A 19,165-nucleotide genomic window follows, 5' to 3' on the forward strand; every position below is an offset into this window, starting at 1 on the left:
GGTTCCTCAAAATGTTGAAAATAGAACTGCCCTATGACCCAGCAATTGCACTATTGGGTATTTACCCTAAAGATACAAACGTAGTGATCCGAAGGGGCACGTGCACCCGAATGTTTATAGCAGCAATGTCCACAATAGCCAAACTACGGCCTGCTCCTTCTAAGTTTTCTTTAAGAAGAAAGCCATATCCGAAGGATTTGACTAGACTTTTCTCCCAAGATACATAAATGGAAAATAAGCACATGAAAAGATGCTCAACATCATTAGGGAAGTGCATATTAAATCTATAGTGAGATGCCACTTCATACCCATCAGGACAGCCAGGGTCAAAAAAAGACAGAGAAGAATGAGGAGCTGAGATCCTACACACTGTTGGCAGGGAAACAAAATGGTGCAGGAAACAGTCTGGTAGTTCCTCACATAGAGTCCTCACATGACCCAGAAATTCCACTTGTAGGTATATACCCAAGAGAAAGGAGAATATATGTCCACACGAAACTTAAACAAAAATATTCATAGCAGCATTATTCATAAGAGCCAAAAAGTGGAAACAATCGAAATGTCCATCAATTGATAGATGAATAAATAAAATATGTCATAGTGATATAACGGAACAGTGGACTACAAAAGAGATGAGGCACCAATACATGCATGGACATGGACATGGACAAATGTTGAAATCATTATGCTAAGTGAAAGAAGCCAGTCACAAAAAACTTCACATATGGTATGATTTCATATATAAAATGTCTACAATAGGCCAATTCATAGAGACAGAATGAAGATCGTTGATTGCCCAGGACTGAGGAGGTTGGGAAAAAGGGGAATAACTGCTAATGCTTGTGGAGTTTCTTTTCAGAGAAATGAAAATGGCCCCAAATTAATCACGGTGATGATTGCACAACTCTGTAAACATATTAAAAGCCATTGAATTGTGTATTTTAAATGAGTGAATTGAATTGAATTGTGCCTTTTAAAATGAGTGGATTGTAGGAATTGCATCTCAATAAAGCTGTTATTTAAGAAAAGAAGGCAAAAGCCAGATCCTGGAACATGTCTCCAGTTTAGACAGACTGTAAGAGCAGAAACTCAGGCCAGAAGTGAAGTGAACAATACAGTGAGCGCGGGAGGTCGTTACGAAAACACTTGGTATCTTTCTGACTCTAGTGCTGAGGGTCTGTTTTTACAAATGGGGAGGAGAGAGGGACCTCCTGTGGGATTTGAGGGGCAGTTGGGAAGGCTTAGTATTTAGGCCTGAAATTACATTATTATGTGTCTATTAGAAATTTATTTCTTCAGATTACAAGCTTGAAATGCAGGTCATCCAATAAACATCTTAGTGTAAGCCCATATGTGAACCCCTCTCTGACTGACAGCTGGGGAGAGCAGATTTAGATGGAGAAGAAGAACAACCTGGGAGAGAGCCTCCTGGGACAGTGACAGCCTGAAGGTGTTTCAGGGAGCTGGTGGTGTGGGGGAGGGCACCTGGAAAGAGAGGCCAGAAGCAGGCTCCCTGGTTTCACCAAGGTGGATCCTGGGGGTAATTTCCATTTTCTTGCCTCTGCTGTAGCCATAACTCATAGCCTTTGGAGTGAAGTCTTATGGTTCGGTCTGTCTTGAGCATTCCCTATCAGTTATCAGTGGGCCTCAAGTTTTTCACGTCTGTGGCTTACTTTAGAATTCGGAAGTTTTGCAGCCTGCTTGGACGGATTAAATTGCACTTATTCACTGCCCTTATCCTTTTAGCCACCCTTTGGTACCATGCTGCTGTTTGTTTATTTATTTTTAAGATTTTGTTTATTTGTCAGAGAGAGAGAGGGAGAGAGCACACAAGCAGGGGGAGAGGCAGGCAAAGGGAGAATCTCTCCTCGCTGAGCAGGGAGCCCAATGGGGGACTCGATCCCAGGACTCTGGGATCATGATCTGAGCTGAAGGCAGCTGATTAACTGACTGAAGCACCCAGGCGTCCCCCATGCTTCTCTTTAAACAGAACTGTTTCCTGGCTCCACTGTACCCTTGGAATTGTTCATCAGATAAAGCCCTTGCAAGGTCCAGTCAACAGGTGATACTTTCAGACTCTTTGGCAACTGCAAGCTGTACTCGGTTCCATGCCACACGGGGGACCCTCTCAGCTCAATGATCCATCTAACAGACGTTGCTGTCAAAAAAATTACATCTTATGTGTTGATTCAATATTGCTTGCCATAGCTTGATGGTTGGCTACATACCACTGTGTTACAGTGCACTGATCCAGAACCACTGTATTGCTCAAAAGACACACACAAGTGCACACACGTGGAGGTGAGCAGTTCAGGTATATATGTTCTCTTCTGTCATATATCAAACTTGCATTTTTTCACATAAGCAAGGCTGGATATGGGTTTTTCAGCAAGTTTCTTCCCTTTTCTGGACGACAGGTTTCTTGTCTTTCCAACACAGGGGTTGAGTCTCAGGTTTTTCTCCATGGATACCTCCCACGGACATGATTTAGGATGTGAAAGTCTGGACTCTCTAGTAAGCATGTGAGTTCTTTCAGATTAGAGATGCTACATGTGTTTTAAAGGGGTTCTCCTTCTCAATGCCTAACAGTAGTTGTCTATTACAGTTAAGTATGGGAGGAAGAACAGAGTGTTTTCAAGCTACTTACTACTTTCCATAATTTAAAAAAAAATATATATATATCACTCTCCTGGTTGAGAACCACTAATCTAGCTCTCCTCTAGACCTGATGGATGAGCTCAGTAAGGTTGCCATTGATTAACAGATTACCAGTATTTGAACACCATACTTGCATTATTTTGCACTGTGTGTGCCTTAAGGCTTTCTTTGATAACTTTCTGGTCATGATCTTTGGTTTTTACTTTCTATTTTGCATCAGAAAAATGGAGATCTCCCCAAAGTATCCCTATTCTTTGTTCTCCTTTCTTTCTTTTGAGACAGATTGAGATGTTGGCAGACACCTCCCTTTGGCAGCTTGAGATTCTGGGATCCACTTAGGGCCCATTAATACCCCAGCAGAAGAAAATGGTCTGGTGTGCTGGCCACGAGCATATCTGTTTAATTATGTAGGAATCAGAGGGATCATGACCTCTCTAGTAATGGCTGTGGAAGGGGCCATACAGCAGAGGCTCCCAATTTCTGTTTTGGTGAAGACAAGTCAGCCAGTCTTATAACACCCTGTTTGTCTGATACATCCTTCCCTCCCTGCTTGCATGCCACTGGTCCATCTTGAGGACATGGGTTCATTCAAGCTCTTCTGACACCAGGGCCAGGAAGAGAGATGAGAATCAGACAGTGGGACTAATGGCTTAGCTCCCCAAGCACCTGGACGGCATCCAGGGCTCTGGACACATTCCATGGTGAGGCCATTCATCTCCTTCAGTGCTGCTTTCGCTAACCCAAACATCTGAACTCTGAGATTCATCTTACCTTACTCCCAAAGACAGACACGAGCTGGGGCACTGTTTCCATAGTGCCACATGGTAAGAACCAGCTGGGAATTAATCACAAGGGAAGACCTAGGTGGTAGGCAGCAGCAGAGAGGGAGTGAAGGAATCTAATAGTCACGAAAATCTACTCTGTGTTATCTAGGATACCCCCAACAAATCAGTCAAAACACCCACAGGAAACCTACTTTAGCCTCAGAGCTGTCCCCCCAACTCCAAACAGTCAATGTTTGCATCATGCTCAGAGATACCATGAGGGAGGATGTCAGGAAAAATAGAAGGAGGCAGGTGCAGCTTGGTGAAAGGAGGGGTACTTGTGGTTCCTTTCCCGTCTCTTAACCGCAAGCTGTTGTCTGGGTGCATTTTTCTTTGGGAGCCCTTAGTAAGAAGGACCAAACAGAGGTCCAGGTGTGCCCAGGAAGTACGGGCTCCCTAGGAAGGCCTCCCTCCCTTCCTTCCTTGTCTCCTTCAAAAGCTTCCACTGGCTTTGAGTCACTAAAAAATGGGGTACACACTCCCAGTCCTTAAAGAACTCACATTCCAAATGGAAAGGAAAGACACATCCCAGCTAGGGGAAAAACCACAGTCTTTGGAGTCAGAATCCTTGAGTTCTCAGTCAAACTCTACCACTTCTGAGCTTTGTGTCTTAGAGCAAGTTACTTAAGAATTAATTTCTCTGATCTGCATCCCCAACAAAGTATTAGACAATGAGATGTAGTGTGTGTATATAAAATATAGGAGTTCAACAAGTGATAGTTCACTGTTACATGATTATATACAAGCCAGAAGTGTTGGCGAGATGCTGACACAGTGGCACCTGGTCACATAGTTAGTGACCTAACTATGGCACTAACGGCATATCCTAACTCAAATTAGTGCATTCTGAAGGTGAAGACATGGTCTTGGTTTTCAGATGTTGCTGGTCCCTCTGATGGTAACTCTTCATTCCAAACAAGCCTTCTGTGTTTATTTTTGGGAAATGCCACAAGGGGGCCTGTTGCTCTTGGAGGATGGACGTGTGGATCCACGAATCTGTTCTGTATACCTGGCTGCCTTCTAAGCTTCTTTACCAAAGGAATTCAAGATAGGACTTTGGCAGCCCAAATTGCGACATGCAGGCCAGACCTCTGTTGTAGGCTCTGGATGCCCGCTGGGGTTAGGAAAAGGCCCCTGTTCCAAAGGTGCACAGGTACCTGGTGCTCACAACAGGACTAGGCACCAGTTACTAAGAATTGTGCAGTCTCTGCAGTCAGGGGCCCATGGAAGTCTCGGTCAGAATGAAATAGGGACTGGCTAATGCTGAGCCTCTGCTTTGAAGGTCCCGTGAACCTGTTCTGAGCAAGGATGGAGAGCGAAGGTACTCGTCTCCAGGGCTTTTCACACTTTCTGCTTCCAAATAATGTTACGCCTAGGAGCTGGATCCTTGGCCACCCAAACCACCCAAACCAAGGTCAAATCTAGGACACAGAGAATTCTAGGACACTGAGAAAATGGGAAGAGTCCTTTGGGATTTCTTACAATAATATCCTCTAATGTTTGTGCTGAACTTAATAATTCAGAGACCACTTTCACAGACCTTGTCACCAAGTCCTCAGAGTCATTGGCCCTGACTTGTCTTTGGGAGCACAGCAGAGGCAACACGAGGGTTGAAATAACCCAGGATTGGCACCCAGTGAATGTGGGTCTGAATCTTCCTTCTAGCTTTGATAGCTGTGATCTTGCATAAGTTATGAACTCTTCTAAGTCTCAATTTCCTTATCTGTAAGGTTAGGATTATCCCCAGGTGGAGATTAAATGACATCTGATACACCAAGGAAGGGCCTGCCCAGCGCCTGGCATAATGCAGGACTGTCCTTTCTGCTTTTGCTAATCTAATTTCTGCTATCTGTTCTACCAGTCTGATGCAACCTGGTACCCGAAATAGGAGTGACCCATTGGCAAGGCTTTCTGCTCATCTCTTTTGTCTGTAAGGCCAGATGGGGACCTCGAGGCAAGGTCTGCAGTGGGGAACATGTGAGCTCAGGGGATAGCATCAGTCTCTGTTGCTGTGTGTCCTTCTGAGGTACAATGAAGGGAAACTGTAGTGGTCAGCTATGGAGACAAACTGGGGCCACTGTCGGCCGTGAAGAGGGAGGTGGCCTCACTTAGTATATCTCTTTGTGACCAGAATCTACGTGACCTGGGTGAGGCAGTGGTGGGGAGAGGCTGAGATCTGACCTGCATGGGATGGTGATGGAGAAATATAGGTTCAGTTCCCATGAACCTCTGGTAACGATATATTGATCCATAGATAACCCAGTTTTATGTGTTTTTATTTAATATATATTATTGATTCATTAATGCTGAACTCCTGACCTAAAAGCACTGTGATTCATACCTGAATGAGGTTATCTAACATGGCTACTTTTCTTCATAAGTCACAGCATAGCCTTCTTGGGCTTAGGAGCCCTAGTTGGAACTTTGGCAGCACCTTCAGGCCACTGGGGAATCACCAAGAAAAAGCACAAAAATACAGCGCTAAATAGATCACAGAAAAGATGTGGGTTTACCGCATGAAAACAGAAGGCAGAGTGTCGCCTTGTTTGACCTCATCTAGGAATATACGTGCAGGGCGTCTCACAGTTTTCACTCCAAACCTGTGTCCTCAAAGGATCAGGTAGGCACCATGCTGTTGATCTGGGGGTTGTGAGTAAATTCTAGAGTAGGCGAATCTGCAAATGTGGGATCTATAAATTAGGAGGATCAGCTGTGCTTTTCTTCTCCTCCCACCTCACCTCTACACAAATGCTTTTTATAGCATTTTAAGAAAGAGAGTCACAGAATGGACGGGATTCTTTCTCTTTGGAACTTGGCCGGTGACTTAGTACTTATTTCCTTCAATTTTAATTTTAATTTTGAGTTGATGAATAACTGAAACCCATTCTCCCTCCTTGGGTTTAGGGAAGTATTGATGCTGTCCGGCTGTCTCCTTCCCAGGTGGACGAGGACCTTCCAGATCTAACATTCTGTCACCTTCCTTGCCTTATCTCCCTCCGGGGTCTTCACAGTCAAGCTCCAGCCACAAGGGATTTCACGTGGTGTCCTGTAGGCCGATGTGTATTTGTTTCTCTTGTCTCTGTGCCCTTTCCTGCTTGGTTGGCTTCTCCAGGGCCAACCCTTCTTTCAGGGATGGGCACATGACTAAAGTCCAACCTGTAAGACTCCTATTCTTTTGTTGGACTAGTTGAATTAGTAGTCCCAACAAGGCAGACATTATTACTCTTCCAGTACCAGTTTTGTCCATCTTTTTTGGTAATAGAACTCCCAATTCTTAGCTGGTCTCCAAAGTGCAATCAATAAAGATTACATTTCCTTAGAGCTGGGTGTGGGCATATAATTAAATTTGGCCAAGGGGTTATAAGAGGATGTATTATGTATTACTTCTTCCAAGTGACCTTAAAGGAAGGGGGACAAGCCCTTTTTTCCCCTTTCTCTTCTTTTTCTCTTTCATGCTGGGTAGAGTCAGAGACAAGATGGCTGGAGCTCAAGCAATGATTTTAGACTATGAATTGAAAGCCAGCTGTGGCAAAGAATACAGTAACAAAAAAGAAGCTTGGATTCCTGATATCATGGAGCAACTATTCAGTCCTGGATTGCTTATCTCTGGAATTTCTTTTTATAAGAGCGAATGAACTTTTCAGTTAAACAATTGCCATTTCGAGTTTTCTTTTACTTGGCAGATTGACCTGATTCTAACAGAAAGAACTATGGGGGAAGAGAGCCACTGCGCTTTGAGGTGGTAGAATGGAAGCCTGAAACTTGCTACTGCATGGAAAGGGTTTCCTAAATGACACCAACCTAGAAGGAAGCGGGGTAAGAAACAGAGCTCCTCGGACCTGCTGTCACTGTTGAAACCATTGTTTCTGGTTGTGCTCAAGGCCTTTAGCCTTTGCCTTTTCAGTTATGTGCATCACTATTTTGGTTTAAATGTATTGTTGTGTAAATGGGAGTCTCTGTCTTTTATGGCTAAAAAGAGTCCTATCAATTCAAGAAGCAAAACCATTTCTTCAAACGAAATCTTACTCAGAATCCCAATTGTGTCTCATACGTGGAAGTGGAGATTCTAAAAGCAGAACTGGGAGATGGAACTGAAGATCTCTTCCTTGTTCTCCTCACAGTACAGTCTGGAAGCCACTCAACCAGATGATTCTATGAGTCTGTGGAAGAACACAGTGAATACTGTACCAAATGTCTGCTCCTTTCCTAGAATCACTGCAAAACCAATTATCGTATCATTGCTACCTTTCAACACTGTCTTCTCCTTTGTTAGTAATGTTAATAATGGGCGGCCACCTTGGTTGAGACAAACAAGCCCAGTCTTCCCTCAGATTTTCCAGCACATTCAGGATCCCAGTCTTGTGAGCTCATTCTTAATCAAGATCTGGCAATCAGGTCCGTTGGCCCTAAATGAGTCACTTCTGTTTTAACTTGTGAGTCTTGGGCTTAGGGTTAGCTAGACCCACAGGCACATTAACCTCCTTCTGGTTAACTGTTACAGTCTGGATCTTTGGGTCTAGATCTTTGGGTTTGCAAGTGGTTGGTGAGATCTTGAAAGGGGATCCGCTTCCAACCCCGGATCCCACATTTCTATTATTAGAGGAGAGACTCTGATATGGGACAAGACCAGCTGCCTCCTGTAAGGGGCCCTGTGGGAGGTGAGTAAAGGGGAGAGCAAGCCTGCGCTGACTTTTGCTCCTTGTTCACCTCTTTGGAGCAGGCACACTTACTACCTACACTGGATCTGTCTGAGAAGGGAAGTGTGTACTTTCTCTCTGCCCAGCGAAGGGTGCCTCAGACCACCACTGATCTATGGAATGCTGATGCTCTTTGCCAGTGGAATGAGCATTTTCCTCTTGATGTGAGCATTGTTGACATTTTCATCAGCAGCCCAGGCTCTAAAAGCCGCATCTTGGCAATAGAAGGGGTGAAAAACGTACTCAAGTCTTTGCTCCAGGCGATCACTCTGGGATTCAGGGTTGAGTCTTTTCATCAGAGGCACAGAAGCACTGGGATCAAGGCACATAATTCTTTTCAGCTTCAGGGAAGAACGATGCAATAATAAGCCATTCTTTCCTTTTCCCAGGGCTTATGTATACCTCAGCTGCTGACCCAGGGAATTTTTAGAACTAGACTCTGGTATCAGATTAGAGGATTGATAGAATTTCTAGCTCTGCTTGTGACGAAAGTGGCATCAATGTAACCATCTTAAAAGCTGCCTTGGGGCCTGATCTAACCTGGTCAAACTGTTGGTTGATTTTTTAGGAGTTGATGTTACACAAAAATGGTGAATGGCTTAGCCCAAACCAACTGATCAGTCTTAAAGGGATCAGAGATAGACAAGCACAAATGCTCCTCTCCCCAAAGGCAGAAAGATAAGGTTTACATTTATAACAGCCCTTGAACTGACAGGCAAGGGCATCCTTTTTATTGCTTGTAAGTTTCTTTGCTTAATCAGTAACTATGCAAATATTTACTGGGCACCTATTTTGTGCCAAGTGGAAGGAAGCCTGGTCCTAAGGAAGTCTGGAGGAAAATGGAGGGTCTGGTTTCTGCCTCTGAACACCCCAGGGTTTGCTGGAGTGGAATGTCTTTGCTATCTGGAATGGAAACACTGTGGTATTGTGAACCCCCAGACCACAATGGATATGGGAAAGGGGGTAGAGGATTTGGTTACTTGAAGGTACAAGCAGTACATTGTGGGATTCACAATATCTCTACGTTTTATTCTAAGTTGACACATTCTAGACATTGTCCCATCTCTGAACAAAGGTTTGCCAGACTTTCTAGTAGGAATTTCAGTTTTATGAGAACAGGGATTTTATTGGCTTTGTTCAGTTATGTCTTCTGGGTCTATTGAAATGCCTGAGGAGAGGTAGACCTTTGATACATATTTGTTAAATGAGAGAATTGATAAGAGATTGAAATGGACACCAGTGTACACCCCAGTACTTTCCCATGGACTGTCTTTGTGCTGATTCCTGAACAAGCTTTGGGGAGAGGATGACCTCTTTCTGACATGTCTCTAAGAACTGGGCAAAGGTTCCAGGGATGAGCAGAATGTATCCTAGCATCTAGGAATGTATTGCCAGACACGTTTCCCTCAGTTGCTCATCACTAGGGCCTTCTGAGAGCTTTCCAGAAAACTCACGAGAGCAGTCAAGCGTCCGCTTATCTCTGGGAAGCATATGCATTCTCCTTTGCTGTCTCTAATGGTTGTTATCTGACAACTGTCTAGACTGTAGATTCCAGCTGGGGTAAAGAGAAAGAGAATGAAATATTTCTTTTCTTGGGGGTAGGGGTGGACACAATGAAATATTCTCATTCCTGACCTTAGGGGCTGACTCCCTGCACAGTCAGCTAGAGGCCCCACAACGTGGGGAATGGGATTTGTCAGTGTCTAAGTGATGTCCCATCACAAGAAGGCTATATATTGCTTGGCTTGCACAAAGAATTTCTGTAATAAACTTTTCCATTTGGGTGAAAAGGGAGCAGCAAAAGCCTTTAATCTTGCCTTTTGCATGGTATCTGTGATGGGGTTAGGGTGATTGCTCCCAACTGCTTAGAGAGCATTTTAGTGGGATGGTGGGAGGTGGATTCCAACTCCCTTTTGGATCCATGTCTAACTTTCTTTGGAAAAAAAAAAAAAAGAAAAAGAAAAAATCTTCTTTTATCCCAAAGCTCATCATGCTAGCATCCAGCCAAAAGTACTTTTTTTTTTTTTTTTTGCAGTTTATGAAACATGTTGCCTCTTAGATCTTATATTAAAATCTATTTCCTTTCTGTAGGGAACAAGTTGAAACCAGAAAAGTTGCCTTGTAATTTTTTCCACTTTGATTCTGCTGTTTGCCAAGGGCACCTCCAATTCTCCAGTTGTAGCAGGGAGTTGCTCTCTGGGGGAGGAAGGGAGTTCACTCTAGATCTGCTGCCCCATATCGAGGGTGGGGGAGAGCACTTGATGGCTTCCATCGCCTGAGTGGGCCAGGTCCCTCCTCACTGGGCAGCTCTTACCTGGGCTTCAGCAGAGTGAGTTAGAGGAGCATATCAGCTGTGAAAATTAAGTTCAATCAGATTCTTCCTTAATTGATTCTAAGATCAAATAGAAACTTTGATCTACTGTTGTAGACTCAGAGGGGTTCCCTCATTCTGTGGGGTCTACAGTGGTGGGGCCTCTGGTCTCCTGGAGCGGTATTCTCATAGCAATGGGCACTTTAAGGTCAGAGGGACCTCACCTGGACCTAGAATACTCTGTTGAGAAAAGAACTCACTTTTTACCCAGACAGCCCACCCCACTGCAGGCCTCACTCACGGATGAGATGTTCCTCCTCATAACTTATTGAGGTCTGTTTTGCTCCCATGCCTTGGTCTCTGCCCTGATTGCCAGAGAACTCCACTGAATCTAAATCACTCTCCTGTTAAGAAGAGAGGAGATGCTGATCCAAGACTCCGGTCCAGAAACTGTGAGCTGAAATGCTCCCAAAGGCCTGGGACAAGAGCTAACCGGGTGGAGGAAACTGGTTGGATAGTAAGTGACCCGTTACAGACTAAGCGCTGGCAAGACATGAGAGCAACATGCTCCATTTACAAAAGGGAGAGCCACTTCTCCTGCCAATTGTTGTTGTGTGGAAATGATTGCAATTTTTCTAGAGAAGATCAAAATTCAGATTTTTAATGAGAAATTGCTCACTTTCTAAGTTCTTAGTATAGAGCAGTAAAGCCAAACTAGGGCAGGGACTGCCTGTAAGTCTTCACTCTGTGATGGAAAAATGAAGATCAGGGACTAGAGGCATGAAAGCAGCACACAGTTCTGAATGAGGAACCCTGTCCCCCTATTGTAACTTTTGCTGTTCTGTTTCTTAGGAATGATTAACATGTGGCCCTTACATGTTCACATTTAGGGACGGCAAGGAAGGGGAGAAAGCATCCAAAGGCAGGTGGTGGGAAGGACAGCTTCAAGTGATGATGTGGGTGGGAGGGCGGTAGGGGGAAGAGTGCAGGCACAGAACTGGCTTCTCCAGAAGGGGAGAACCCTGAGATTCCCTTATGCCAGAGACCCCTGGGTCCCTCTGAAGTCTCCTGAAAGCTGTGCTGGGATGGGAAATAGCTTATCTTTTAGGGTGGACAGACGGGGGCTAGCTGGGCATAGCTCTGAGGAAGGGGATAAAGAAGTAGTCTTCTTGGGCAGGTGGTGGATGTAGAATGGCTCACTTGGGCGGTGGAAGGGCACTCATCTAGATTCTCTGAATTCAGAGCCCGAGGAGCTGGCTACACTATGGTGGTGTGGCAAGGTTAATTTTTGTTTCCTTGTTGGTGCCTTGGTTAAGATCTCTCTCCTCTATTTCTGTTAAATGGGTGTGTGAGCATTCTTATTTTAACTGTGTACCCAGCACTACTAGTAAGCCCTTAATGCATCTTTGATGAATGGATACACCTGCACATGTATATGCCACTTATGTATTTATGTGTAAAACATGTGTGTTGTGCTGGTCACAGAGAAGGTCTGCATACCCTCTCAGGAAATCTGGGATGTCAACTCAGGCTCCCAAAGGCTTGACTTTCTTGGGGGTGCACAGAGCCCCTGGGAGACAGCCAAGAGTTGTTAGGCCTAAGAACTTCCAAGCAAACAAGAGAAACTATGGCCTTCCTGGCTTTAGCAGGGAGCAAGTGGACAGGAAAGAGATTATTGGGAAGTCTTGGAATGCCAATCAATGTCACCTTTAGAGAGGGCTGAAAGCATGGCAGACACTTGCTGGCCATAGAAAGGACAGGGTGTTGTGAGCCCAATCCCTGGGGCATTTTCTGAAGTCCCTGGAAGCCTGGCTTTTTCACATCAGGCTGCAAGAAGTGTAATCACTTGGAAAAATCTTTGTTGGGCCTCCAAGCAGTGGATAGAGGTGGTTAGAAGGAGGGGAGGAGGGAATGACGGACACCATTAGGAGCGGAAGGCCACCCTACTGCCTAGAAGCTAGCTTTAGAGCTCCTGTGCCTTCACTGTCTAGAGGCTGAGCCCAGTGGTGCTCAGGACTCTTGTGAGTGGAAGAAACAGACATGTGTATGACTCTCTGACCATCTGTCGTCACATGTACATTTCTGTATTGATATATACTACATGTATAAAATGAACACATTCAAGATTCATACTGGTCATGCCTATTTGTACACGCATACTCAGAAATCATTTCATTGCATTCCAGAAAATGCTGAACTGATGAAGCCCTAAATGAAAGATGCTAGTTTTTCCCCTGATTTAGGGGTACTCTTTGGACTGCCTCAATGTCTGCTTCCCATTTTCTCATCAGTCTTCTTCTTTCTGAGAAAAGGGACTACTAAAATTTGCAGTGCATTCCCAAATTATTTTAAAAGAAAATGGTGATACTCCTGGGGATAAAAATACATTATATGTTTATAAAAAAAAAAGTGAGAGGGAAGGACATTCCCTTATAGAAGCTATCGATCTCAAAGGCATTTGCAATAGATGTATGTACTGATTTTGAAACGTGGCTTCTAATTCATGTTGTTGGGGTTAGAAGACACTTCAGAACTGCTCGCCTGGCTTCAATTGAGTAAACCTCAGGTGGTTTGTCTTATGCGTTCATCTGGGGGGCTGGCCCACCTGGGGCCGGGAACAGGACCTCGGGAAGCGAGTCCTTCCTTCTCCTCGGACAGCTGGCTGGGAGCCCATCAAATCAACCACGTCTGCTCTCTAGGATAGGGAAAAGGAATTCCTTTGGGAGGAAGCCATGGAAGTGGTGCAAAAGAACCCCCAGCCGCAAGGGCCTGGCGAGGCAGAGCTCAGAAACAAAACACGGGTCTTAAAAAAACACAGCCAACCCTCAAAAATGTAGTTTCAAGAATGTTATTCACCAGTGACCCCAGAAATTCCATAATCATATCTCTTCCCTAAGGCAAGAAATGGAAATCGTGAGAGAGGGGGGCGATTTGCAGTCTTCTCAGACAAATGGGCATCTTCTGGTCCCTTCCCATCCCCACGGCAGACAGCAGGGGTCGCACCAGAGTCTGGCGCCCAATTCCAGTGTTTCAGAGTATTCTCCAGTTGGTTCATGCTCTATAGTCTTGTCTGCCCAAATGACCCGGTGTCAGTTCCTCCCTGCTTCAGTGTTGTCACTGACAGGATCTTTGTGAAATCCTGCCCCAGATCCCAGGAGAACTCTGGTCTGTGGCCTTCCAGCTGGTGTCTGGGGAGCACTGGGGGCCCTGGGAACCCATGTGAACTCGAGGGTCATGGCCAGACTGGCTGCCTGGGTCTGTCTGGTTCCTGCTTTTCTCCTCCTCGGGTAGAGGCTGGTCTTACCTGCCCCTCATCCAAGTCACCACCCTACCACCTTCTTCCTGCCAGATCCTTGCTGCTCCTGGTCCTCATTCTGGCCCTTTGCCTTGACTCCATTTCTGCCTGATGCCAATAAGCTTTGTTGCCACAACATCTGCCTTGCTCTCTGGGAACCAGACTTTGGGCATCAGCTCAACTCAGATCTAACTAGAGTTGACAACACTCTGGGGACTTGGTGCTTCTGACTCAGACCCCATCTTGGCAAGGGCCAGACCTCCTCTTCTGGTTAATTCTCTCCTAGAGCTCCATCCCACACCCATCCTATCCTCTGCTGCCTCCTTGGAGCTCTAAGGCTGTTCTCAACTGTCATCTGTATGCAGGAAGCATCTTATTCCTAAGGGTCCCTAGCAAGTGCTGAGAAGTCAACAATATTTGGGTAATTAAACTGATGCCACCCACAATATGAATGTTTTCGAAGTTAGATGACAGTAAGTGTGAGACAGAAGGACCCTCACCAGGGAAAAAGGTCATGCCAAGCCTTGAGGCTGGCAGTGCGAGGGGGCAGACTGAGCTGCATCTTCCCCAGAGGAGAGCCTGATAGACTTCTGCCCTCCTCAATAGGCTAATGAGGACGAATGTCTCACCCGAGCCACACAGGGAAGTAGTGACTGCACGGTTGTCTGGATTTTGACCATCTGGAACCACAAATCATTTGGGGCGGGGGTGTCCAAGAAGTGCTAATGTGACCTTCCTCCCTTTCTCCTTGATCCAGGGAAAGCCTCTCTCAGATGAGCATTTTCACGTCCGTAGCTGAATTTGATACACCAGAAAGATGTGGGTGAGTAAAAAAAGTGTTGAAAGAGCATTCTGGTTTTTTTTTTTTTTCTGCTCATTGAAAACTTGACAGACTGCCTGAGGCATGGACCCTGAGCTTCCTGCTTCTGAGCAGGGAAAGAGCCCTCTTTCCCATCCATTCCCATGAGGCTAGAGATTTTTTTATTTTTTCACTTTAAATAAATATTTTTTGAATTATAACATCCATGTACCCACATACATATAAAGTACCAGTTATGTAAGTGGACAGCTAGATGACTGCTCCCAAAGGAAGCACGTCCATATAACGCAGATCAAGATGTGACCCTGAAGTCCGCCGCATGCCCCCTTCTGGTCACTACCTTCCCCTGAAGGTAACCTTTATGCTGACTCCTAACACATTGGAATAATTTTACATGAAAGTCATTTATTTATTTTAAAATATAAAATTTTAATCCATTTTGAATTTTTGAGTTTGAGACGGGTTTGGAACGGGGTGCTACTTTTCCCCTTAAACGAATGTCCAGTTGTACCAACACAATGATCAAATAATTCACACTTTTCTACGGGTTTTCAATGTTGTAATTAAATACATTTCAACCTCCTGGGATTTGTTTCTGAATCCCTCTATTCGTTTTTATCAATACACTTTTTCTTCCTATACCAAAATCTTATTGATTTGAACACAGTGGTTATGTATGCCTGGTAAGGTAAGTCTCTTAATACTTTGGCTCTCCTCCCCTCAACCCTGCCTTCTTTTTTATTTCTGAGATTCTATCGAGGATTGATCAGGGGCAGAAGGGAGAGGGAGAATCGATGCAGGACTCCATCTCACAACCCTGAGATCATGACCCGAGCTGAAACCAAGAGTCAGACGCTCAACTGACTGAGCCACCCACGTGCCCCAGGCATTTATCCTTAAATAATTTTTTTTTTGTGGGTCAGGTAATCTGTTTCTGAAAAATAACCAAAGAAAACCCAACATTAATTTCCCATTGAGTTCTTCTGGGAATTATATTAAATTTCCATATTATTTAGAGAAAATTGACATTTTTGTATAATTATGCCTTTCCATGAAAATATATGGTTGGCTTTTGTATTTGTTTTGATCTTTTTATGGTTCTATAATAAAGTTTTATAGTTTTTAAATGTAAATCCTTTATCTTTACTGATAAGATTATCTCTAAGTATTTTTTCATTCCTGAGTATACTTAGAAATGATTTTTATGATTTTTGTTGCTATTATAAATAGGATATTTCATTCTGTTTCTCCTTTTAGGTGCTTATTTCTGGAGTACAGAAAAACTATAAAAAATGTATTTCTTTTGTATTCTGCCCCTGTATTAGTCTTTGTAGGCTGCCATAACGAAATACCACAGGCTGAGCAGTGTAAACAATAGATATTTATTTTCTTACGGTTCTGGAGCCTGGAAGTCCATGATCAAGGTGACTGCAAAGTCAGTTTTTGATGAGGCCTCTATTTCTGGCTTGTACATTTTGCTATGTCTTCACATGGCCTTTCTGTGCTTGAGAGGAGAGAGAGAGAGAGAGATCTCTGCTGTTTCTTTTTCTTCTTCTTGTAAAAAGACCAATCAAATTAGGGCCCACCCTTCTGACCTTATTTAACCTTAATTACCCCCCTAAAAGCCCAATCTCTAAAAGCAATCACATTGGAGGTTAGGGCTCCAATGAATTTTGGGTGAACACAATTCAGTCCTTAATATCCTCTTTCCCAAATTATATTAAAACTTATCACTTAAAAAACAAAACAAAACAAAAACTTTTTTAAAAAAAATAAAGCCCCAATGAGGGGCTTGAACTCATGACCCTGAGATCAAGACTTGAACTGAGATCAAGAGTTGGATGCTTAATTGACTGAGCCACCTAGGCTCCATTCACTGTATTTTTTTCCTTTGTTAAAGATCTTTGGGTTACCTAGGTTTACAATAACATCTTGGGGGTGGGGGGCAGGATCCAAATGCCTTTCTTCTTTTCCAATATTATATACATTATGTTCTATGTATCTTAATATATTATCTGCAATCTCTGAGACCTTAAGAAAATTAATGGCGATAGCAGGCATTTCTGTCTGAGTGGTTTTAGTCTTTTGTCATTTAGGACAATATTTGCTGGTGGGTTTTAGCAAACTGTCTTTATTATATTTAAGCAACCTTCTTCCATTTCTATCATAAGCAGTCTTTATTAGGGTTTGCTGCTGAGTTTTACCAACCACTTTTTCAGGCTCTACTACTGATAAAATTTATCAGTATCTGCTCATGACCCCTCCATGCTCACCTCTCCATGCCAAAGATTGTTTGCTCCGAACAACTGTGACTCTGGCTGAGGGTTTTCCTTCTGGATCATGAAAGCAGCAGGACAAGCCTGAAGAGCCTGGGAATGAACACCCTTGAAGCAGCTCTCTACCAATGACAGATGGGGGCGGGGGCGATGGTGGATCGTTCCCTAGTTTCTTTGCCTCTTGAGAGACAACACTCTCAATCGTGTTTTGTCACTTCTCTCAGATGTTTCATGCGGTGGTAACTGGTCTGGTAATGCATCCCATTATTGTTTCCTCTCTTCTCTGTCTCATGCACTCATTCCGTTATGGGTGTTTTTCTGGACCTTGTCCCTGATAAATGACTTTTGTTTGAATCTTTATCTCAGGGTAAAACCTCACCTGAGATAACTGACATATGCATATGGTTTTCTCCATTAGTTTCTTGATGTAATGCAGGTGGATAAATCACAGTTTGAGGGCCAGCTGCCTGTTTTGTCCATAAAATTTTATTGCAGCACAGCCACACTCAGTTCTTCACTAATGTCTGAAGCTGGTTTTGAACAGTTGCAACAGAGACCATGTGGCTCAAAACCTAGAATTTGTCCTGGCTGGCCCTTTAAAAAACTTTTCCAATCCTGCTGTCATGGATTATTTGAATCCATACTTCCTAAGTGCTCCATATATTCTTTAAACAGACTTTGGTTTGTTTGGTTTGGTTTGGTTAAAGTGTGGTATTCTTTTGATAACTTGCTAGAATTCTATTTATTCATTTATTTTAGAGAGGAAGGGGGGAGGGGCAGAGAGCAAGGGAGAGAGAATCCAAAGTAGGCTCCACCACAGCCTGTGCCCTGAGATCATGACCTGAGCCTAAATCAAGAGTCAGACGCTCAACCAACTGAGCCACCCAGGTGCCCCTAGAATTTTATTTTCTAATTGAACTATGTTTTGCATCCATATTCACAAATAAGGTTGGTCTATAGCTTATTCTATTTTAGGCACCTTATGTAAGTGGAATCATGAAATATTTGTCCTGTGATTGACTTATTTCACTTAGCATAGTGTCGTCGGGTTCATCCATGTTGTCACAGATGGCAGAATTTCCTTATTTCTTTAAGGCTAAATATTTTATTGTATGTATATACCACATTTTTAAAATTCACTTATCTAGTGATGGACATTTGAGTTGTTTTAATATTTTGGCTATTGTGAATAGAGTTGTCATTAATATAAGAATACACATATATCTTTAAGATTCTGATTTTAATTATTCTGGGTCTATAGCCATAAGTGAGCTTGTTGGAAGCTATGATAGTTCTTTTTAATTTTCTTGAGGTACTGCAATACTGTTTTCCATAGTAGCTGCACAATTTTACATTCCCACCAACAGTGTAGAATGGTTCCAGTCTCTACAGTGGAATCATGAAATATTTGTCCTGTGATTGGCTTCACCAACATTTTTTAATGTACTCTTTGGTAACAGCCATGGCAACTAGTGTGTGGTCATATCTAATTGTGGTTTTGATTTGCATTTCCCTGATGATTAATGATTTTAAATATGTTTTCATATGCCTGCTGGTTATCTGTACGTCATCTTTAGAGGAATACCTATTCAAATCTTTAAAAAAATCTTTAAAATATTTTTTGCTATTGAGTTGTAGGTGTTTCTTACATATTTTGTATTTTAACTATTTATAAGATTATGGTTTGAAAATATTTTCTCCCATTCCCTAGGTTGTCTTTTCGCTCTCTTGTTTCCTTTGCCTTACAGAAGCTTTTTAGTTTGATGTAGTCCCACTTCTCTATTTTTGCTTTTGTTGCTTGTGTTTTTGGTGTCATTTCTAAGAAATCATTGCCAAGACCAATGTAAAAAATTTCCCCTATGTTTTCTTCTAGCAGTTTTATAATATCATGGTTTTACATTGAAAGATTTAATGCATTTTGAATTTATTTTTGTGTATGGTGTAAGATAGAGGTCCAATTTCATTTTCTTTGCATGTAGATATCCCGTTTTTCCAACACTATTTGTTAAAGGGACTATCTTTTCCCCATAGTGTATTCTTGGCACCCTTGTTGAGGATAAGTTGACTGTACATGGGTGGGTTTATCTGGGCTCTCTATTCTGTTCCATTGGTCTATATGTCTTTATGCTAGTATATTGTGTTCTAACTATTTTGTCTTTGTAATTATTTTGAGATCAGGAGGTGTGATGCCTCCAGTTTTGTTGTTTATTTTTTTTCAAGACCACTTTGGCTATTCTGCATCTTTTCTGCTTCCATATGAACTTTAGGATTGTTTTTCTCTATT

The 19,165-nt window shown here is 43.2% G+C and overlaps 1 long non-coding RNA gene across 1 annotated transcript in view; it reads left to right on the forward strand.

Annotated features, from left to right (window-relative positions):
* LOC131820586 (uncharacterized) overlaps positions 1 to 19,165 on the forward strand; it is a 105,908-nt gene that overhangs the window by 45,910 nt on the left and 40,833 nt on the right. Inside the window, exon 3 of the long non-coding RNA XR_009349706.1 lies at positions 14,543 to 14,608. This is a non-coding gene — a long non-coding RNA (uncharacterized LOC131820586). The remainder of the gene's footprint in view (positions 1 to 14,542; positions 14,609 to 19,165) is intronic.

The sequence above is a fragment of the Mustela lutreola genome, chromosome 18 (genome assembly GCF_030435805.1).
Source record: "Mustela lutreola isolate mMusLut2 chromosome 18, mMusLut2.pri, whole genome shotgun sequence".
NCBI classification, from domain to species: domain Eukaryota; kingdom Metazoa; phylum Chordata; class Mammalia; order Carnivora; family Mustelidae; genus Mustela; species Mustela lutreola.